The following is an 11,031-nucleotide window of genomic DNA, read 5'->3' on the forward strand; positions in this document are numbered from 1 at the left end:
GCACGTCCATGGGGCATGGGAGATCTTTAAATCCCATAACCCTTACAATAGGGTATCTCACCCTCCAGGAGAATGGGGGGGGGAATGGGATGAGAGGGGAGATGATGGAATGGAGGGCAGGCTGGGGAGAGGAAAGTTGGAAGCACCCACTTTTGAAAAGGGATGGGATCAAAGTAGAGAATAGAACAAGTGGGAGGTGGGATAGGAGGGAGGGAAATATAGTCAATCTTTTACAATATATCTACTATGTTATTGTTTTGCATTAGCCACACATGTACAACCTATACTGAACTGCTTATCTTCCCAGTAAGGTTGGGTAACAAGGAAGGAAGGGAATGAATCTGGAATTGAAAGTTTTAAAATCAAATATTCAAATATGTATGTATATATATATATATATATATATATATATATATGTGTGTGTGTGTGTGTGTGTGTGTGTGTGTGTGTGTGCGTGTGAGTGTGTATACACTATTGTTAATACCATCTAGATATGCAGGCACTGAAGCATAGAGATCCACTGGAAAAGTTGAAAGGGGTATGGGAGAAAATATGGGAGAGAGCAGATTGGAGGAGGGGATATCCTGTGGGACTGCTATTTTGGGGCGGTGGGTAGGGGAAAAACGGGGAGAAAATTTGTAACTCAAAATCTGGCGGAAACGAATGATGTAAATCAGAAGTTAATAAAGCATTAAAAAAATAATGTATGTGCTTATCAACCTATCCCCCACCTCAAATATGTTATCAATATAAGTGGTATAATAATGCCCTGAGGTTTGAGTAGTTCCATGAAAGGTGTAGGTGTAGGTGGCATGGTGAATGATGCCTTGCACTTGGGATAGGAAGCCTTGAATTGGATTCTTGCATTAGACACTTACTGGCTGTTACCCTTGGCAAGGCATATGACCTTTTCCTCTATAGTTCCATTTCCTCAGCTGTAACACAATACAACCCATTAAACATTTATTAATTGCCTACTATGTGCCAAGCACTGTGCTAAATGCTGGGGATACAATGAATAAAAAGATAGTCTCTGCTCTCCAGGGGTTCACAATCAAAAAGGGGAGATAACATACTAAAGGCGTCAGGGAAAGGGGAGGAGTGGACACTAGGGAGCACTCAACAAAGGGGGCATCTTGTTCCATGGAGTTGAAAACAGACAGAGCAACAGATACAAAGTGGAATGAACTAAAAGTTCAGTTTCTGTCCTCTATAAAGGAAGGCATTGGGAGGAGTTTAGTACTCCCAGTAAAATCAGGGATGGCCCCTAAGGATGGCTTCTAAGGTTCCTGTCAGATTTAAATCTATGTTCCTATGAAATCAATTCAAGATAGAATTCAAAGTATGACAGGTCCATTCATTTTCACCACATTCTATAGTGGAAAAGCAAGAAAAATGAGAGGAAATCAACCATTCCTTTTCTACCCAAAATCTCATAACAAGTCAGGGGCAACTTCCACACCTCAGACGTAGGATAAATGCTTAAGGATCTCTAGGAAATGGGAGGGATGGAGGAAGGGAATAAGTATATAGTGTCTGCTATGTGTCAGGCATTGTGCTAAGTTGTTTTTTTTATACAAATATCTCATTTGACCCTCACAATAACCCTTCAACATAGGTGCTGTTATTAAACCTATTTTACAGTTGAAGAAACTGAGGCAAATAGATTAAGTGACTTTCCCAGGGTCACACAGCTAGTAAGTGTCTGAGACTGAATTTGAACTCAGGTCTCCCTGATTCTAGGCCCAGCACTCTAGCAGCTTGATGTAATCAAAAGATCACAATCTATGCGAACATCATGAAAACAGCTAATATAATATTGAGCTAAATTAAAAGAAGCATAATGTCTAGAATAAGGGAGGCATTTTCCCCTGTCTCATACCCTGATCAGACCCTATTAGGAGGATTTGCTACAGTTTTGCATATCATACTTGACAAATTTTGACAGCCAGCAAAGAATTGGAAATTGAGGTGATGCCCATCAATTGGGGAATGGCTGACCAAGTTGTGGTATATGTTTGTGATGGAATACTATTGTACTATAAGAAATGAGCCAGAATTGCCAGGGGTGGAGCAAAAATGGTGGAGTAAAAGCAGTAACTTGCTTGAGCTCATCCCCCAATCACCTCCAAATACTTATAAAAATGACTTATAAAACAAATTTTAGAGCTACAGAACCCATATAATGACAGAGTGAAACACATCTCCAGTTGAAGACAGCTTGGCAAGCTGACAAGAAGTCATTTTATATCCCTGGGCTTTGTTTTTCCTTACCTACAAAATGGATGAGAATCAGCTTGGCAGAATGGATAGAAAGTTATCTTTGGAGCCAGTAAATTCTGAGTTAAAGTCCTGCCCTTGACACATATTGGTTGAGTGAGTCTGGGCAAGTTATTTAACCTCCCTGTATTCTAGGAAACTTCACAAGACTATACATTGCAGAAAAAGTGCTGACCTGTATCAGCAGAGGGAGTTTTTATATCTAAGAGTCCTTCAAACCAATAAAATCACACTTACAGTTTCTGTCCCTATAAAATGACTAAATAATAGTCATACTGCCTATTTTAGAGGGTTATTCATTCAACAAATATTCCGTGATTGAAAAGGAAATAATTTGCAAACCTTCAGTTCTTAGATCCGCAGAATATAATTGCAACATCTAGTCCAATCTCAATCATTTTACAGATGAGCCCAAGAAAGGGCCTCATCTGATTTTCCAGGTCACAAGAGTAGTACTACCGAAAGATGGGATTTGAACACAGATCTTATTTAGATCTAGATAACTTTAAATATGAATCACTATTATCACTAACTTAGTTCTAGGCAACACTACTAGAAATCAGGAAAGGTCTTTCCTGTCCCTCCCTTTGTAGGATGTTCTTCTTTGAGTACTAAAGAAAATGGGGGGGGGAAATGATGGCCCAGGAAGGGGCTCCCAGCTTCTGTACAAATGGCTGGGCTATGGCTCTGGAACCTATCCTTTCTGCATGTCAGGAAATGCATTTAGTAAACTTACTTGGCACTTGTTCATTTGGGAGGATCCCCAGTCATTGTCCTAAGATATTGACTTTCATTATTTAAAAAGTAAGGAGATAGAGACTGGATTTCAATTTTCCAGAATTTTGGCAGATTTTTCTCTTAGTAAATTTACATTTCCTCAAATCCCTGGTGAGATTCAGAATATGTTCAATTTAGTCACCAAAATATTAGGAATTCTCTTTTGGGAGTGTCATATTTGCATTGGTCTACATAATACACTAGGGCCAAAAAGGATGCCTTGAAGAAATAAATGGCAGGAGAATGACTAGATTTTAGGATATGAATGGGATGGAATATCACTGCATTGTTAGAAATATGAATGTGAAGAATTCAGAGAAAGGTACAACGACTATTATGATTGATACAGAATGAAAAAAGAAGCAGATGAACAATTTCCAAGATGGCTAAAAATAACATGAAGGAAAACAACTTTGAAAACCTCCAGACCCTAATCAAAGGCTGATGATGAAGCATCATCATAGTCCTACCTCTTTGAAGAGAGGTGATGGACTAGAGGTAGAAAATGAGATGTACTCACAGACACAGCTAATGTGCTGATTTATTTTGTTCGACTATCCATATATGTGTATAGATATATGTGTGTATGTATATACGTCTATATATTCCATGTTACAAAGAAAAGTTCTATTTGGAAGGATGGGTATAAAAAAGAGCACTAATAAAATGTTTTTTAAATGCTAAGAATAAAACAAAATGCAGAGTAGAAGGAGACACAAATAGGAATTTTATTACCTTGTTAAATAACATATTATATGTCTTTTAAAAATGAACTGTCTATAACAGAAGTTCCATCTCTTATACTACTCTCTTTTTTCCTCGTTTCTTGCAATGTTTGTATTTGTTGATGATTGTTAAGCTCACAATTAAAATAAAACTTTAAAATGGAAAGAGAAAGAAGTGGGAAGGACCAAAAGTTACCTTACAGAGTCACTAAATGTTAGTGCTGGGAGGGACCTGAGAGGCCATCTGGCCTAAGCTATAGTGGAATAGCCCCACAAAAGGTAGGGAATAGCAAGCACATGTTACTGTGGATTGATTGATAATAAATGCTTAATAAACATTTATTAAATGCCTACTATATGTGAGGCACTGTGTTGGGTATACAAATCAAACCAGGAATCCAAGTCAGTGAAAGTCAGTTGCTAACTATACTCTAGAAACAAATGACTGTGTGGCTCTCACAGCAGGGTAGCAGGGGTGATAGGGGAACCCCCTATTTGCCTTACTGGGGAACCTCCCATACAGCTGGACATGTGCTCTGGCTCCTTGCAGAGAGACACAGGCCTTGCTGGGGTGACACAGAGAGTTCCTGACTGGTTCCCAGGGACTCCCACACCTCAATAAGATCAATAGGAATAACTTTCTGCTACTCTAATAACAGATTGGTCATTACAGTTAACAATTCAGAAACCTGACTTTAGAAGAGTTGACTGTACTTCATACTTTAAGCATCCAATTGAGCACTCCTTCCATTGAACTTTGACCATTCCACTCCATAATCTATAGCTTGATGAGCTGTTGAGGCTTTAAAAACAACAACAAACAACAACAAAAACATCATCTGGTACCAAAATCTCTGATAGTGAATTTCTCTGAACCAGTTTTGGCTGGTTTTTAGACAAAGGATATCTAGTCCATCATGGGGTCCACATCTGAATCTTCTTAGCTTGGTGGAACCTGTCAGAGCTTGTACCCTCTTGGCACAACATTCACCAACTCATGAGCTGTAAAAATGCCCTACAGGGGGAAGAAAAACTAACTTGCTAATTAGTTAGAAGAGTCTTATATATAGTCCTATTGTGAAAGACAATGTTTGTTGAATTAATATTGAGCGAAATGACAATCATTTGTTAGCTTAAGAAACTATACTTTGCTCACAACTCTCTGTGTACAAATGATGAAGGAACCTAGGTCATATAGAGAAGGACAGGGAAAAGTATTTTAAGACTTCCCCATCTCTGCTTTTTGAAGTCTCTACCAAAAGACTTCTTAGATGCCTTCCACCAAAACATGATACTCTATAGACCTTTTTGGAATCACCTCTATATCCAAATTTGCTCATCTTATATTCTGTGCCCTTTATCCTCTTTTCTGATTTCCAGAGGCTAACTAATTATCTTGTAAATTAATCTATACTTCTGTGCTCATGGGTGATGGAGTGTAAATGGAGAATATCAGTCCCCTTCTCCCTTTTCCTTTCCATATTGGTCCTCTAGAGACAATACTTAACTTCTCTAAATGACTATAATGACGAGGATTTTAGGTGCCATGACATGCTTTTAGGTTAGATACTTTGGCTAAATCAGGTCCTTCTGGTGCCCATCAGATTCTACTTCTCAGTCATTTAGCAAATCACTTACTCAAAGATCTGTAAAAAGTCCCCAAAATAACATTCTTGTGAAATCAAATCACATTATCTTTTCTTATTGACAGATACCAATAAAGGGAATGAACTAAAGGGATAGTCTTTCAAACTAACAAATGATTACAATTAATAATGAGAGTATAAATATGACCTTGACACTGGTCACCACATGAGTGGTAAAACTATGTTTTTTTTGTTTTGGGTTTTTTTTGCTTTTTTGGAGGGCAATTGGGGTTAATTGACTTGCCCAAGGTCACACTGCTAGTTTTTGTGTTAAATGTCTGAGGTCAAATTTGAACTCAGGTCCTCCTAACTCCAGGGCCAGTGCTCTATTCACTGAGCCACCTAGCCACCTTAAAACTATGTTTTTAACCATGGCCTATATGTTGAAGACGGCAGATAGGTGAGGTAGGAGACTTTCAGTGTGTTACCTTGTTTGTCTTAGGTACCTCACTTTAGAAACCACTAGAATTCCTGTGTAAATGTTGTGAAGTATCCCATAGAGTAACTTTTCTTGCCAAAAGATTCCAACTGGTTTTGGGAAAAGGTTTCCATTTCCCCTCTACCCAACCACTGATTCAGGCTACAGTTCCCATTATGCAAAGAAAGGAACTTTTTCTAGCCTTGACTTCAAATTCTTGTTCCGTTTCAGCTCAGGACTGTGTTGTAGAGACCCCAACTCAAGATTACTCATGTGAAGGTGATTAATAAATGATATTTAATTATAATGATGCTATGTCACTTTATCTACATAGGATATAATTCTGATTTATAGCATCTGAGTAAATATTGAGGCTTTATTTATTGTTTTAATACTCCTACAGTACTGACCTAAAGTGAATTTTAACAGTTTAATCTGTACACAAGTGAGTTGTGTAGGCTCATTGGCATTGCGGAGGGCTGATTTCATTAATTTTAAAGTCTATTATAATGTCCAAACCTAGGGTTGTGGTAGAAGAGGAAACTATTTAGAGCAGATGCTGGGTCTTACCAATGCTTACCAAGCAGCATCTTTAGCCATACAGAAAGGAAAATATAAACATGTTGACTATGAGATCAGGACTTCAGAACTGCACTGAAGCTGGCATAGACTTGATTTCCATCTTCAAAACTTGAAATTATGTTGAAACTAAAAGTTTCTTTGGGCACAAATCAGCTTTAACTTGGCAAGCAAGGGGATGGAGTGGATAGATGGTCCCTTGAGGACCTGAGTGCCCTTTAATTCTTTGGGCAGCAAACCTATGGCTCTCTTCATGTGTCCAAGGCACTGCTATTTAACTGTCACCACTTCCTGTTGAGTAAATTTAGCCTGAGAGAGAACCAGACTTGCTTTCCTACTCTGAGACCCAGCCTGACCTTACTCCAAGCTCTTTAAGGCTATGTTTAGTTAAAGGAATTGTAACAGGCAAGGCTACAGTCCAGGCCCAAGGGTTGGATCTTCAGGAGAAGAGTGGATGCCTGACTTTATGTCTCATCATCACTTTAGGTGAATTCTGTGTCTGTCTACTCATTTGTTGTAGCAAGGTTCAACCATTTTTCCTTTACCAGGTATCTTCTCCATAGACCTTCTCTAATAGTTGAAATTTCCACCATTAGAAACCCAACATTTGAGGGATGACATTGTCTGCTAACAGTTCCTTCCTGTGAAAATGTATGTACTACGTGTTTCCCCGATAATAAGACACTGTCTTATTATTTTTTTTTTGGACAGAAAAACATCAGAGGGCTTATTTTCAGGGGAGGACTTATTTTAATGAACATTGACAGCAATTTTAATAAACAGGTAAATTTGAACAAAAAAATGTACCTTTATTCAATAATGATCATGTCATCTTCTTCAACAACATCGTCATAAGTGTCCATACCCTGAATTCTGTCCTGGATGTCTTGCGCCTCCATTTCCTTCAGAAGAAGTGGACCCAATCTGTCATGTCCAGCAATATAGCTCTCTTTAAATGAATATGTCTTGTCTAGGTAACCTGCTCATAGTGCCTTGGCGACACAGCTGTCAGTAATTTTATCCCATGACTTCTTCACCCAAGTCATGACTTCTTGCAGACAGGGCTTCACAAAGTTTCCACGCTGATTTCTTTCCATTCTATTTTCAATGTAGTCATTGACTTCCATGCGCAAATGGTCCTTGAATGGCTTCTTTATTGCAATATCAAGGGTCTGGAGATAGGCAGTCATTCCTGCAGGAATCATTACTTGATCTATTCTTCTCTCTGCAAGGAAGTTCTTCATTTCTTTAGCGCGGTGAGTGCTGGCTGAATCCCAGACTATCAGACCTCTTTGGTTACCTTGCATAACAAGTGGCAGCATTAAATCAACCCACTTTCTTATAACGGCTTGTGTACACCAGGCTTTTTCAGTTTCAAGAACATAAATGCCAGATACACGTTCAATCTTATCTTTCTTGACCTTACTTATGATTAGAGGTGTGGCTTTCTTTCCATCCAAATGAATTGCCAAAACACAGGTGACCCATGCACTTTCATAGCCAGTGGTGGGAATGTAGATTGATGTTGCACCCCTGTGATGAATTGTTGTTTGAGATCCTTGTCCCATAAACACTGCAGTTTCATCCATAGCAATCATATTGCAGGTTTGGTACTTGGAAATGTCGATCCTATCAATAAAGGACTTGAATGCAAGTGCACGTTTAATAACTTCAGCATCTTCCAGCTTAAACAGTGTTGTTGATCTTCTTAGGGACAGTTCATTCCTGTACCGTTGAAGGAAACCGTCCAACCAGTGTTGTGATGCTTTGAATCCTTCTGAGACCATTTCAAACTCTGGTGCCATTGAAAGGGCAAATGCTTGAATATCAGCCCTGCGCACAACCAAGGCCTTTGCTCTCCTGTCAGCAATCCATTCACCAATGAGGATCTCCAAGTCAGGATATAAGGGCTGCAGACCTGATCCAGACCTGCGCTTTTTCCCTTTTCCCTCATCCACCTGTTGATTGAGGTTATTATAATCTGCTCTCCATTTTCTGACCATTTGAAGATCCAAAAGTTTTTCTTTACAGAAAACTGCAAGATTCTGCCATGTGACTTCTCTACAATTGCTTTCTTATACTCAACAGTATATGGTAGCTCTTCCTTTTTGTACTCATGTCTGGGGGTCAAAACAGACAGAATAATAAAATTATGACCATCAGTCCTTCTTTTCACTCCATCATGCCCCCTGAGTTCTTCTTTTTTCCTCCATCATGCCCTTTTTATCCTCCACTGGTGAAAGACAGTCCTGTTGAAGAAGTCCTGGAACCTGGCTGTTGGCTAAGAAGCCCTGAGACTGTCCTGCAGTGGACAAATCTGGCAAAACAACATCAAAACAGACAGACAAAGTACCAGCAGAACAGCCATGTCTCCTCAGTCCTTGGCAGCTCCAGGGGCAGGTCTCAAAAGTCCAGGGCAATTCAATCCTCTCAGTCTCTCTCTCTGCCTCCACGAGGTGCTGCTTCCAAAAAGTTCTTCTGCCTCTCTCTTGTGTCTCTCCAAATCTACGTCACCAGCTCCTCCTAGTTCAGGACTTTCTTTTCACATCAACAAGTCCACCCCACAGGTGGGATTAACAAGCTCTGGGTTTTAACACAATCAGTTTGAAAACCAAGCCAATACAGGAGAATCTTTAATTGCCATTACTATCACAATCTTAAGGCATCATATCGTTATGAATTGTTAATATGATTGAGACTTACTATCAAAGGTCATGTGGCAGCATGAGTAGTGAATGAAGAACAGAATTCCAAACCATGAAGACATGGGTTCAAGTCTTGCCTCTAACATATACTGACTATCTGACTCTGTGAAGTTACTTATCCTTTCAGTTCACTAAGCAACTATCTAGGACTATTTATCTATTAAAAAGAAGCTGTTGGCCTTTGCTGGTAGCAGGAGTTCTTCCTACTAACAAAATTACAGGCCTAGTCCTCATCACACTATCATGGATTTATTATTGTTGTTTAGTAATTTCAGTCATATCCAACTCTGCTTGACTCCATTTGGGGTTTCTTTGGCAAAGATACTGGAGTCATTCACCATTTGCTTCTCCAGATAATTTTGCAGATAAAGTAACTGAAGCAGAGTTGAGTGACTTGACCAGGGTCACACAGCTAGTAAGTGTCTGCTTTGAATTCAGGAAGATGAGTCTTCCTGATACCAGTCCTGGCACTCTATGCACTGTACCACCTAACTGTCCCTATCATTGATTACTTAACAAGATTTGCTTATCAAATAATTTTAAAAGTAGGACCCAAAGGGAATGGACACAAAACTGCTAAAGTTTAATGGGAAAAAAAAGAGAGAAGAGAAAGATCTGAGATATAGGTAGTCTGGGTTGCCCAAAAAGGCAAATTCAGCTGGGGTACTGCAATGTAAAGACTTAGAAATCTAGGGATCACCAATGGAAACTAGGAGTTCATCTAGTCCAACCCCACTCATTTCATGGACAGGGAATGCAGGGAGAAGACAAGAGACTTACCTAAAGTCCATTAGACAGTAAATGGCAAAGCTGTTCTTGACTCCAAACCTAGAATTCTTCCCACTCCACCACTTTGCTTACAGCTTGGTCCCTGTTTCTTAGACCATAAAAGACTGGACATCAAAGATAAACTTTATACAGAATCTCAGATGTTAGCATCAGTAGGGAACCTTAGAGATCATTCTAATCTGATCCCTTCCTCCTACAAATGGGAAAACTAAAGTCAAACCAAAGTGATTTCAAAGACATACTTCTCTCCTCTGCCATGATTTTCCTACTCCATAATTTTTTTTCATTTAAATTTTTTTTATTTAAAAAAATTTTCATTTTAAAATTTTTAAAAAAATATTTATTTATTTTTAGTTTGCAACATTCAGTTCCACAAGTTTTTGAATTCTAAATTTTCCCCCCCTCCCCAAGATAGTGTGTAATCTGACATAGGCTCTATGTATACATTCACATTAAACATATTTTTACATTAGTCATATCTGCACAATTTTTAATAAGTGCACCTATACTCCTATAGTTTGTCTGATGAAGCCAGTAGACCCAGGTTCTAGCTATTTTAGTGCCACCAATTAGCTTGGACAAACCACTTAAAGTCTCTTGGCTCCCATTTCCTCATCTGTAGAATGGAGATTATTGTCCCCACATTACTTACATCTCAGAGTTGCTATAATAAACATGTGAAATAATGAATGTGACAACACTTGAAAGAGTTAAACCTGTCAACAAATTGGTAGTATAGTAGAATTAGAACTGATCCTAAAGTCAAACAACTTGGTTTCAAATCTGCTTCTGATGCTTGCTACCTGTTTGATGTTGGAAAGTCTCTGAATCAACTTGGACCTCAGTTTTTTTCATCTCTAAAATGAAATTTTAGAGCTATGATCCTATGATTTATTGTTATTACCCTGTGGTAACATCAGAGGTAGGCCAGCTCTCAGTGGTAGAGTACATAGGAGCTCTGACTTCCATATTGAAGTAAATTTGTTTAAAGGCCACCTTTATGCCTGATTTACTACTTATTCTACTTTTTACACTGTTTTAGTCTTAAAAAATCCCAAATAAATAGCAAAACATTGCAAGGGATTTCCCTTGGATTTAGGAAAGTAATAGAG

The sequence above is a fragment of the Petaurus breviceps genome, unplaced genomic scaffold (assembly GCF_028583685.1).
Source record: "Petaurus breviceps papuanus isolate PSGF00001 unplaced genomic scaffold, PetGlider_PUasm1.0 151, whole genome shotgun sequence".
Classification (NCBI taxonomy): Eukaryota; Metazoa; Chordata; class Mammalia; order Diprotodontia; family Petauridae; genus Petaurus; species Petaurus breviceps.